Genomic DNA, 14,026 nt, shown 5'->3' with positions numbered 1-14,026 from the left:
ATACCCCTGCTAGCACAAGTTCACAAATGATCACCTTGTATTACATGTCTTTAACTCATCCACAGATTAATGCAGACACAAGTGGTTTTACTGGGAGTTGCTTTGCTAACAGTGGTCAGTCTCTATGCTGAGCTAAATCAAGCTAAGCTAATTAGTTCCTAACTCTAGCTCCATACTTAACGGACAGACACCAAAATGGTATGGACCCTCTCATCTTAGCATATTTTCCAAAATTTCAAACTATATTGAAAAACACATATTTGTTACGTTACTGAGAGGTAAGGTGAGAAGCCACTCACATATCACACTCACGTCTGTACATTAATTATGAAGCCACCACTAGCGCTGGTTAGCTTAGCTTAGCAAGTTACCAGTTATTGCTGATAATATATTACAAAATAAAAAATTAATTTTGTTTCTGACTGCAAACTCAAAATACAGACTCTTGTGAGGCAGCTTTTGAAGTCTCGATTATGAAATTGTCTGCACATATACTTCCATTTATTCTGGTTTTAATTAGAATTGAACAAAAAAGTCACAAATTTTTCAGTTATGGACCACCAGTTGTAGAAAAAGCAACCATTTCTCTAAATACAGAATGTCTCATTATTTTATCTTAAATATTGTTTTTCTTAAGTAATTTCCATATATGTGAACAACACATGCAAAAGCAACAGAAAAGAAGAAAGTTGTCAATGATATGCAACTGTAGCCTGAATGTTCGCAGAAGTTTGTTTCATACCGCTAAAGAAGTGTCTGAGTATTTGATCACGGATCCTGTTGTAAGTCAAACTTTAAGAAGACGTATTTAACATTTCTGTTGGAAAGTTCCAAACTTCAAACAAGCCAGACATCACTGGCATGCACCATTAAAGTCACAAACATACATAGTTCTCTTTACAGGCTATCCTCTGAATTGCAGCCACTGGAAATAAATTGAGGGGTTTTTTTTTGTTGTTTTTAAGCATTTTTTTTAAAAAAAACACAGCTATGAAGCTATTAAGCAAAACTTAAAGGCCACTGGGAAGTGCTAGTAAATGTTTTTTGTACTTTTAAATGAAAGTAAGATAAATCATGCTTATTTTAATTAAGTTTTATGATTATGTATGATGTAGTTTGCATACGTATGTCTCGTTATTTTTCTCTGGAACTCTGACTGACTCTTTTGCACACACACACACACACACACACACACACACTGAGAAAAAGCAGAGGCTGTTTCTTGGGATCTCATTGGAATGGATCGCCAGTCGAGCCCCTCTTTCAGCCTCCTCTTGGGATCTTGTCTGCAGGCTCATCACATACATAGATGCTGCCAAAAGACATCTACAGACTCCCCCGCTCAACACAAATTGCATGGCTCTTACAGTTTCACTCCATGGCCGGAATAAGGTTCCTTGCCCTGTGGTATAAGCGCAGTATTTCCTTCTTTGTTTTTCCTTCTCTCTTTCCTTTTCATTTTATTGTTAGAAGTTATCTCTTCCCAGCATCTCCTTGTCTCTTCTCTTTCAAAGGGTGAAAACAGTATGACCCAACTATTATATAGAAAGTCAAACCACACTACACAGAATAAATTTGGTCATATCTAATTTATTTGAAGTTGAAACATATAAACAAATCCATCAAAAGCTTGCCTCTCTCTCTCTCTCTCTCTCTCTCTCTCTCTCTCTCTCTCTCTCTCTCTCTCTCACCCACACACACACACACACACACACACACACACACACACACACACACACACACACACACACACTGGAGTTTTCTTGGACATTGAGAGTTGAAGGGTTGAAGGGTTCACCACATGCAATTATTGTTCCCATAATGTCAGCCGTCGGAAGCCCTTTGAGACTGGAACTATGATTAAGAAGAGTGCACAATTAAACTTGCAAATGTGTGCCTCTTGATGCTGCTAAGTAAGGATGGAGGTACGGAGGGCTGGTGTGGTAGAGTGCGATGTGTTTTAATGATGTAAGGTGATGACGGAGACTCAGCAGACACACCAGATGGATTGCCTGTCAAATGAGTCATCTGCCTCCCCCTTAGCACTGTGACATTTAAAAAATCCTGGCAAACACTTATAACAGTTGGGAAAAAAAGAGGGAAAAAGAAAGTTTGATGGTATTCTCAAATTATCATTCTCTCTCGCCACTACACACCGCTCTGATTCCACTGGAAATGTTCCAGCTTGCGGGAAGGTTTTTAAGTAATTCTGTCTCACTTTCTAAAAAAATAATTTAAATATTAATGAAATAGCCAACTCTAAGGATTCCTGGGGCCACAGAAAATCTGAGTAGGCTGTGAGTCAGCCACCGTATATTATAGCGCATGTACTAATTAAAATAATCAGAAATAATAAAATGGAACATTTGGGGAAAATATTGTAAATGTTCTATGAAATTTTGCCTTTTACAAGAGATTTACCCACTTCTGCTCAGCCATCAGATATACATAAATAAAGTTGTTTTTTTTTTTGATGTATACTGGTGTAAGGTGACCTACCATAACACACATTCAATTAATGGCTGATGAACACAGAAAGTCAAGTGATGACTTCTCTGTGAAAATTACAGCACATCTTGCAAAACAGCCCTCGGTTCAGATGACCCCTCAGCACTTAAATGTAGCTGCTGAATCCTCTTCAATTTAAATATAGGATGAAAGTAAAGCTTGCTATGAATTTTAAACAGCCTTCCTCCTCCATCCTTCAACTTGCTTCACATGTCTTTTGGAGGTTTGGATTATTGGAGATTGGTCTTTACAGTATAAAACCAGACGAAATCAGACATCACTCTACAAGGTCATTCAGTTCATTAACTGATTTTGAACTCTCTCTGGATGCATATGTGTTACAATATACAGTACACACAAAAACAATAGTAAGACACCAGGGCAGAGTTAGATGAGGAGATTGCTACCACTTTTAGAGCTGTACAATAAAAATGAATCTAGAGCTAGCAGGCAGTCATCTTAGCTTAGCAGTGGCATTGCTTGGGTCTCTTGGGGCTCCAAGCAAGAAAAAGTAGATTAGTGGTTCTCAAACTGAGGTCCAGGGACCAACAGAGGTCCTTGAAAGCCCAGGCCTAGCGATAGTCATTGTTGTAAATAAGTAGCTGGGGCCCCCTAGTGGCTGGGGGCTCCAAACAACTGCCTGGCTTGCCTGTCCGCACATAGCTTAGCATAAAGACTGGAGGGAGATATTGAAATCCACCTACAAGCACCTCTAAAGCTCACATTTTAACCAACAGGTAGTTTTGGACAGAGCCAGGCTAACTGTTTCCCCCTGTTTCCATTTGTTATGCTAAGCTAAGCGAACCGCCTGTTGGCATTAATTACAAAGTCACTGTACAGTATCAGTCTTCTCATCTTGCAGCAACAAACATCATACTTTGCTTTTTCAGGATGCTCAGGATTTTTGAGGTCTGTCTTGAAAGTGTTCAATACACATTTTATTGAGTCAGTTTTTTTCCCATTGACTGATGATGATTTGGTGACAGACGACAACTAGCAATAGTGATGGAGCTATGTCTACATATTTTATATGAACCACCATTTTTTATGAATTTGTTGTATTTGCTATTGACTGTATTGTAATTTGGCTTGCCAAATTGCCCCTTGGGGACATAAAGGTTTTACTATGCTCTCGGTAAAACCAAATGCAGCAGGATGTCTTCAGATTAATTTCTATTGAGCTGCATTTGCTTGTGCTTTGTATGTTTGCAGAGTCATTCAAAATGCAGCATACTTTCTGGTGAATGTTCTCTCCCTACTGATACGATATGATTAATATAAAGCAAGTCTTGCTATGATCAAATCAGTCAGTGTGTAATATACACGTTGCAAAACATGCCAAATTACATACAGTATGTACAGCTACATATGCGGGCCCATACTAGGCATGGAGAACCTCCTGCCACCGGGCCATTAAAGGCCCGTAAGAGCAACTGATCCACCCTTTGAGGCAATTCATAAATTAAAAAAAAACAATTACTCTTCAGCAATAAAGAAAATAACATAAAGTAATAGATTAAACACTCTTCCGAAGGGTCCCTGAATGCACCACACATAGAGTGGCTGAAATCACATTTGGTTTGTGGGCACGAGTTCGCACAAATGAAAAAGGCTAATCTTGAGAATTATGACAGTTTAAACAGCTTTGACTCATTCACTCACTTCATGGTGGACGTTACCATGTCAGTGCCTCTCATGACGGTACCTAGCTGAACCTCAAGGTCCAGCCAGCTTCTCAGTCGTCTGCTTTCAAATATGATATCATTCAAATTGAAAATTTAATCAAATTAAAGCTGTGGCCAGTGCAACTGGGAAGAGGTAACGTGCATTTTCCTGCTCTCCAAGGACAAAAGCCTGCTATGACATCTGAATATGCTGCTGAGTGTGAGAACTCCTTCAGTCATTTGGTGATATTTCAGAAAGTGAAAAGTAAACAACAGCATCTTCATCATCACCACCATCTGACATCAGATGCCTCACCAAAGAGAAGCAGTTCCGGCCATCGCAGAGGTTAGTGTGATATGTGTTTTGAATGGTTCAATATTGCCAAGGGTGGGGGCATAGAGGCCAAGGCCACCCTGATACAGTTCCTGGGTACACCATATCTAGTGTACTGTATGTTGCAATGGCAGTACCATCATGTTGCACTGATTTTCCCATGCAATTGCTTCAACTGTCATGCGAGGTTATGTTCTGTCTGCATCCTGTCCCATAACTATATGCCTGTGTTGCAGCACTCTCCTTTGTTGTAATGAATCTCTTTGTGAATGTCCTCCTTGTCATGACATATGATCAGTCTGTGTTTGCTCACTGCTGTTTGAGTCAAGGTGGATGCACACCACAAGATTTCTGATAAGATGTGGATCCAATTAAACCATGCAGAGTCGGAAAATCAGGACAGAAACCCCTATGGAGTCCATATCCCACCATGTATAGTGAGAACCATGGCTCAGACTGCCAGTGCAGAATTTAATCAGCTGAACAAGTCTTCAAGGAGTTCCAGAGCATCTTGTCTCCATAGTTTTGAGGAATGAAATAGTGAAAGTCAACAAAATTTGTGGTGGAATCTGCACAACACTGCCTCACTGTAGGGACACTAGAATCAATCTATTGAATAACATAAAATATGAATGTCGGAGTTCTTCATGATATGAAATGTGAAAGTTGGTGTAGCAGAATGCAGGGGAGAAATCAGAGGACTGTGGGGGTTTGAAAACAGAACACCTTTTTGGGTGACTGAAATCAAGAGAGACAAAAAGACAGCAAGTGGTAAGATATCAAAGAGAGAAAGGGAGCGGACAGAGAGAAAGAGAGTCTCTTTATCTCCCTCCTTATCTGAAGGCGAGCACACATTATTCAGCTTCATAATGAGCTGAACTCTGTGCTGAGAATCAGAATTAGCCCGTTGTGTGGTGTCAGCTTCATCCTGATGACCCACCCCTATTAAAAAAAACCCTTATGTTAGCATAGGAGATACATACACAATTGCAGAGACTATCAACAACTACCTAAAGGTGGACAACTCAAGTAGAAACTATGAAGCCTGTCATGAAAACAAAATCTCTCTGCACGAGGCTCTTCTGCTGAATCACTATTCCACCACCGTACTCCACAAGATTTGCTTCAGTTACGAAAGACTTCAACCAAAAGAGTACCTCAGTGGGAGAAATAACACAGTTACAAACAAGGCAGATGCAAATTATATTGAGTAAATGGGGGTGGTGGCAGGGTTTAATGGATTGAAAACTGCAGCAGTTTATGAGGCTCATTTGTCTGAAACGGTTAAATTTCGATCAGTGTTTTGTTACGTATGCTGGTGTGTTAAACATGCTGGTTAATTGTCCACTGTCACGATAGGATACCAACTTGTTCTCATTCCCAGGTGATCAAACACCAGCATTTGGTCACTCCGCTTGGCATCGCACACAGGCGCTAAAAGCTGTCTTGTGAGTCTGTGAACGTGAAACACTTTTGGTTAGGTATAGGCATCAAAACTACTTGGTTAGGTTTAGGAAAAGTACCTAATGCTTGTGTCAGAGCTTAAGTATGTTATATAAGTTAGCCTATGAAACCTGGTCTCGTAGGTGAAAGTCCTACATCACCTTGCTCTGACTGTGTAATATTGCCCCGGATTGGTTTACATTGGAGTTAGTTTTCAGTCTACACCCATGAATTGGGTACGCTGGCCATGAGGACGATCGAGGGATGCCTTTTGTGTCACTCCAAAATAAAATGCATGACCTTCACACAGAGTGCAACACTTAAATCACAATGTAAGGTCTGAAACACTCATAAACATCATAAATTAGCAATACCTTGCTGTATCAGGGCATCTGAGAGCTGATTTGTCCTTCACCATTGATAAGAAAAAGCTTTTGCATTGTGGCTCAGCAGATGGCAACATCATCCAAGACTGAAATTGTTTAACTATTGGCTGGACTGTCATCAGATGTGGTAAAGATGTACATGCTGCCCAGAGGAAAAATAGTAGTAGTAATAGTGCTTGATGGATTGGTGCAACAGTTTGTGCAGACACACTGATCCAATTATCTTTGGACTTTAACCCCTGACTTTTTCTTTTAGCATCACTATAAATTGACAGTTTTGTTGTTTGTTTAGTGACAACTTTTGGATGGATTGCCATGAAATTCGGTACATACTGTATATATGCCCAAAAGTATGACCCATACTGACTTTGTCAAACCCCTACTAGCACCACCAGTAGGTTACAGTTTTCATATATCCAGTGGCGTTGGTACAGATATTCATGTCCCTCTGAGAATCAACTGCAGTAACTTTGGTGGTCTTTTATTTATTTATTTTATTTTTTTGTCTTGCATCGCCATCAGGTCAAAATTTTGATTGATCCAACACTTTGGTTTGTGAACAAACAGCGGCGAAATGAATTAATGCAAATGAATGACATTTGGATCACCCTCTGCTGTACTTTGTGTTTAGGACCAACTAGCAAATATTAACATGCAAACATGCCACATTACGATGGTGAAAATGGTAAATATGACCTGCTAAAATCAGCATGTTAACACTGTCATTGCGAGCTTGTTGCCATTCTTGCATCTTCCCTCTGTCACTTTTGTCTTTTTCCCCACTTCCTTTTAATGCATCATTCTTTGCATCATGCTTCAAGACTGCTACCATGCCATTTATGAAGGAACATCAACATCCTTGAACTGTTAAATGTACTCTGAGGTGAAACCCGCCAAAAGCAGCCTCCTGCCATTCACAAAACAAATCCCTCCATCATCAGTTTACACCAGATTATTTTTCCAACATTATCTCTGTTTAACAATTCAGGAAGGGGAGATGGGAAAACCTCAGGGGAGGGATTCCCTCGTGAAATCTTTGTTTAAAAAAGAAAAACCAACAGCAGCTGATCCCACTCATTAAGCCCAAGCTCTTCCTCCCCTCCTGTACCTGTAAACACATGCATTTCCTGGAAGCAACCTCCTGTCGCAGTAAACCTTTCACCTAGAGACCAGAGCTCGACATCAGCAGGTGAGATAAAATATTCACATATGCTTAGTCTCTTTGAGCTGTGCATAGTATGTTTTAACCCTACAGAGGAAACACAAATGTCCATAATTGTATGTTAATTCATCATTCATCACAAGTGAAAGTGGCTGCAAAGGTTTTACTGGTGCTGCTTTTGTTTGCTGTGGTGTTATGGTGACTGGAGCACCAAACAGGGATACATCTGCCTTTGGCAGCTATTGATCTGGAACCAATATTTTGTCTGTGGTGTTTAACAAGAGCTTCACCTATCCAGCAATAACAGCAGCTGTACAGTAGATTCCTTTAATTACTGCTGATGTAGATGAGATGGTGGTTTAAAATTTAATGTAATGGTTTGATATTTTGGGCAACCATCAGAGACTCCAGGCAGTTATTGTACCCGGCCAAGAAGTCCAGTACCACAAATTGTGACAGCTACACTTTGTACAGATTACACAGACAAGATAGAACATGTTAATTAGCGACTTAAAGGTGCTGATAGGTGGCTTTTCTAGTTAGCTGTTCCTCCATGTGTCCAGTCTGCATGGTAAGCTAAGATAACCACCTGCTGGCTCTGTATCTTATCTGTTTAATCTGTACATAGAGACACAGAAAGAAAAATGAGTGAATCAACCTTGTCAACTGGCTTTTAAAGCTTTCATATTTCCTTAAATGCACAATTTTATGGCAGCTATTTGTTCCTGCTATGATTATTCTCTGTGAGTTACTCCTCAGTGTTTCAGGTTTTCTGATGTGTCAGTTTCACATCCTCAACAGTAGATTTGTTTACCAGCCCACACGTACTGCTGATTAAAGTTCTTGTTTTAGCTAGTGTTAGAAAAGGTTTTTCTTGACCGGTGGATGACCTGTGTGCAATCAGCTAGCTGGCTGCCTCCCCTCAGCAGCAACAGCACAGCCATCTGGGCAAGCCCACACACACACCTGTGCTTTCTGGGAGTGTGCCACAGGAAGGCAAGAGAGGCTGAAGGACTGAAGCAGAGGTGTAGGGCAAGAGACGGGATGCAGGACTGGAAAAGAGGGGTCATGCATGCGATGGCTATGCTTCAACGTATCGTTAAATAGTTTGAAACTGATCAAAAAACACTGTAAATGTTCCAATCAGCAGTTGAAGTAATTAGAGGGTGAGAAAGATTATTATTATTATTATTAGTATTGTGCTTCCCCCAAGTAGATCAAATTCCTTCTTACCTGAACAGCACATCTGATTCCACTGGATGAGTAGATTGAGTTGGAAAAACATGCTTATGACAGAAGATGCTGATGTCATACATGAATACGTTTTGTCTGTAGCACTCTTACAAAAGTAGCTGGGGGCAAAGAGGAGGAGGGGTGAGTGAGAGACCTGGTCCCACGTCATTTGGGCATAGTACGAGCTGATGATCCATGATCCTTGGACCGATGGCTATCCACGTGAAAAGGTCAAATTTGTTTCCCCTCAGGTTTGCTCCAAGTCTTGTCTGAGTTTGTGTGTGTCTGCAGAATTTCTGACAAGGCTGTCAGCTGCCCTCCAGAGGGAGCCTGCTGCACACCCCTCTGCTCCACGCTCCTATTCCTTCACCAGAATAATTCAAACTCAGCTAAAAACAAAACCGCTTAACATTCTCAGGGGCTCAGAAAAGTGTGAGGATGGATGAAAGGATATCTGCAAGCTATATGGGTGTGCAGATGTGTATGTGAGGTGTATGCTGCAGTGCAGATGTAGCAGTGTGTGTGTGGGGGCGTGTTGGGGGGGGTATGAGTGAGTGTGCGTACATGATATGTTTTTTAAGTAGGACTGAATCCTAAATGATCATCGACTAAGCCGTTTTTCAGAAAAGACTGAGTGGGGAAGGTACCAAGGGCCAGTTTTACAGAACCTGACTAGCCTAAAAATTAGCCCAGAAAAACATCTTTGAACTTCCCTCAGCCATGAAACCAGCTGTGCAGAGTTTACAACCTCGCAGTCCTTCTAATGAAACCATCCAAGCCAAGAGACCAATCATCATGCATATGTGAATCTTTGTTATGGCTTCAGAAACACATTTCTTTCTGTTCTTTGGATAAATATAAAGACAGAGCCACTGTAAACTCACTCAGAAGCTGATTAGAAAAACAAAAGCACCAAACTTACTTAAATGACTAAGATTCAAATCAAATTGATCAGCTGTGTTTTTGTGTGTGCGGCATGCCTCAAGCAGGATCTGAGATAAGACTTGTCTTTTATCATAGACAGATGCAGAGAGATGAGAAGAGGTAAACAGAGTTTGGCAGAATCTTTCCACCGCTCATTAGAGAGCAGGATGAAGTCCAGGCGTGCGCTGGCCAATCGATGGCAGCCGCCTCCCTGTGTGATTACAACCACATTATTCTTTTATGATGACCTTGGCTCATCACACAGTCAAGTGTCTGATAGCATCTCAAAGACCCCGACTGACTTGTTAGCTTTTATGGCAGCGGCTGTGGTGTGTGTGTGAGAGGCTGTTGGACACATTCAGCATGTATCAGTATTCTTGTTCTTGTTCTGTCTTGTTCAACACGACTGCGGCTTTGCACTGTTTACATCCACAAATCAAGGTCTTATTGTAAACACAACGTGACACCCCACTGGCTCATGTGTACACAACTAGAGGTCGGTGTTTCCTCACTTGTTTATTTGTCATGAATGATAGGCATTTATTTTGATTTTCTTGAATTGGTCAACCACGGTGCTGCACCACATTTTCAGACCTATTTTGATCATATAAAGGAGCTGAAGCACAATCAGCCACTGATAAAGCCACACTGTGCCCAGGTACAGCTCTGAGACTGTGCTTGGGCACAGCAGTGCTGTGAGCTAATGCTACATGCTCTCAATGGCGACACTAACATGCTGATGTATATTCGTTATGATATACATCAGCATGTATATTATCATCAGGTATAACATACTATTGATTTTTGCATTTACCAACAATATCCTCTATACAATCATTTCAGTTTTTAATACAATATCTGTATTGGTTAAAACAATACAGATATTGTATACAGACGATATAATATCTGTATTGTGTTAACCATTGTAATGTTGTCTGTTTAATGTGGTTAAGAAACAAGCAGTTTGCACAGATGAAGTATGCAACAACAACCCTGATTCCAAAAGAAAATTGGGACAATATGTAAAGAAACAGACTGCAGTGATTTGCAAGTCTTTAATTGAAAGCAGTACAGAGACGAGATATTTAACTTTCAAACGGATGAACTACTGCTCTTTGTGAGCATACATTCATTCAGAATCAGTTGGGACAGGGCCATGTTTACCACTGTGTTACATCACCTTTTCTTCAGTAAGCACTGGGGAACTGAGGACACTAACAACTGAAGTTTTGAAGTGAAATTCTTTCCCATCGTTGCTTGATAAACGATTTCTGTTGCTCTACAGTCCAGCCTCTCCATCGTCATCTTGTGCACTTTATAACGCAGCACATTTTCACTGCAGGCAGTCAGTTCCCTACCTGCACTCTTTTACTATGAAGCAACACTGTTAGAACAAGTGCAGAATTTGTCTCGGCATTGTCTTGCTGGGACAAGCGGGATGAAAAAGACGTTGCCTGGTTGGCAGCACATGTGCCTTTTCAGCATTAATGGTGCCTTCGCAGATGTGCAAGTTGTCTACATCATGGGCACTAACACACCTCCATACCAGTACAGAGGTTGGCATTTGAACTTTGTGCTGGAAACAATCTGGATGTTCTTCTTCCTCTTTAGCATGGAGGACACGTCAGACCACAGCACACTTTGCATCAGTCCATCTCAGATGAGCTCAGCCCCACAGAAGGTGGCGGCGTTTCTGGATGTTGTTGATCTGTGGCTTCAACATTTTCTAATGCCATGAATAAAAAAAAAATAAAAATAAAAATAGGGATCAAGGATCACCCATTATCAATAAACCTGATTACCCAACTTATTTTAAAGATATTGCTGCCATCAAATTCAGAATAAGCGCATATTTACAAAAATAGATGTAGCTGATGAGGTAAATATATTCAGTGTATTCTGCTTTCCATTGAAAATATGTCTAAAAGTATTAACAAGTTATTACATTCTGTTTTTTTGTTGCTTGCTTTTTTCTTTTTTTTATGTTTTACAAAGCATCCAAACTTTTTTGGCATCATGGTTGTTTCTCCCACAAAAAAGTAGAGGGGGGAAACTGACTGTCAACCAACCCAAATATTTCTCTTTCAAAGGAGTTAAACTGTGTTTCAAGGTTATTTCATCACTTACTTGCTGAATTGAAACAAACAACAAAGGTTTAGCCAGCAATGTTTTCCCCAAAATTAGTGTGCTGAAATTCTGAGAAATAGAAGTTTTTGTCTTTTTTTTCATCAAATGATATTGAGTAAATTGTTCAAGAATGAAGGTAATACTGCATATTAGGATGTGCAACATGAACCCTGATAAAAATGTTAATGATCTTGGGTAAGACTATGTTGTTGTTTTTCCACATGCTGCAGGGTTGCTATGGTATGCTCTATATGAAAGACAGAAAGTGTCACATTATTTAGTAGGACTTGTTTGACGTTAAGGTTCAGCCTGCACAGACAAACATGTCCCTGCAGACATGAGGCCAGACACAGTGACACCAAAACAGCCTTCATGAAGAAGACAAACAAAAAGGCATCAGATGAGTCCATCCGTCTGTGGAAACACAGCTAATGACGCTTCCCTCTAGCCCAATGTGTCAGGCCTCAGCAGAACACTTACATTATTCAGAAAGCGTTGCTCTCCATCTATACCACTGGTCTGCCCTTCCCGGTCATCCCCACCATAGATTTATTATTTATCACACATGCCTATAAATCTTTAATGGCTTTTAGAACACCTGTTGGGGATGTATATAGTAATTCAATGTCCTGTGCACCAAAAGCAAGCTTTTCCATGAAAGTAGAAGAGCCAAGTAGCCTGTGAAAAAGGCAGGGAAAATTGTCAGCATGATATTTGTTATATTACAAAGCTATCCTGGAGATCTAGACTCGTCTGAATTACTGTCTGGGTGTTGATTCTTTTAGTCCTACCCCCTCTGTCTGTCTGTCTAAGCTCTGTAATACCCCAGCAGCTGCAGCACAGTGACCTTCACCAGAATATAGAGCCAAACTAAACTCAAATCTCTCACACTGTTATTGTGGGAAAACTCAATTTTATTCACATGCAGAAAGTTAAAAATGCAAATAGAACCCAATGTCATGATGATGGATGACTGCATTGATGATTGTATTACAGTGCACACATGCAAAATGAGATACTAGTATAGATTTTCAGCAGTTACTATCTACATTAAATCAAACATTAAATATGCAAAAGCAGGCCAATGAGTCACCCCATAGTGTCATTTAAGTGGTTTAGATTTGTGCTTACAGTTCCAGACGATCTAATGTGATCAATAGACCAAAAGTAATAATTTGCTGCCCTGTTAAAGCAAGACTGCAAACCGTCTGCTGACTCAGGAGACCATAGACGCTTGGCACAAACACTGCACTTGGGTTTGCAAAGACACTTGTCCCTAGTAATGATCTGGCACACCCAGGCCTTGGTACTGTGCCTCTTTAGTGAACTGCAAAGCCCATAAAAGAGGTGGTTCACAGGCTGAATTAATAGTTTGCAAAAGTTTATTGGCAGACTGCACCACTGAGAGGTAGTTAAGGGGGATTTATGAAGCATTTGCCTGAGCTGTTTGTGGGATAATAAAGCCATCTACTGTAAGAAGTTTTGTCACATTTTAGATAATGTCCATTTTACCCTGTTTGTTAATGAGAAAGCCAATGCACACACACACACACACACACACACACACACACACACACACACACACACACACACACACACACACACACACAGAGACAGCGTTAGCTTTAGTGTTAGAGCAGATAAATCCATCCTGCAAATTCATAACCATTTAGAAATATTGAAAATACATCTCATGTCTTTGTTCTTCCTGATATATATACATACATACACATATACACACATACGTACATGCATACAGTGTAATTACATATCATGTGCATTGTAGTGTTACACGCTAAGTCAAATCTTAGATAAATCTTGAATTCCCTCTTTACTGAAATAATAGAAACAGTATTTGTGTACGTTTTCAATGATTTAACTAGCATTTCCTAGCGATGTGATGACCATTAGACAGCATCAGGTCTAGGTTTCATCCAGCAGCTTGTCTGTGACACATTCTGACACACCGATCATTGTTTTCATGTTAGCTGTCCATGAGGCAGCAGGAAAGATGTGAGCATGGGGATGTTTATCACGTACGACAGGACTTGCTGGGCACCCCACTGTGCCGCCAGCAGAACATTGTCTCAGCCTGCAGCTTAATCGCTACATGAGGGCGTTTATCATGTGCCAATTAATATTGACTGACTGTTTTTTATTTTTATAAAATGATTGCACCTTGCAGAGTGGAACAGTTTCCATTTTTAAATCCAAAGGTTGCCCCGATGCACAACAATAGGAATTA

The sequence above is a fragment of the Chaetodon trifascialis genome, chromosome 10 (assembly GCF_039877785.1).
Source record: "Chaetodon trifascialis isolate fChaTrf1 chromosome 10, fChaTrf1.hap1, whole genome shotgun sequence".
Taxonomy (NCBI): domain Eukaryota; kingdom Metazoa; phylum Chordata; class Actinopteri; order Chaetodontiformes; family Chaetodontidae; genus Chaetodon; species Chaetodon trifascialis.
This window is presented reverse-complemented; position numbering follows the sequence as displayed.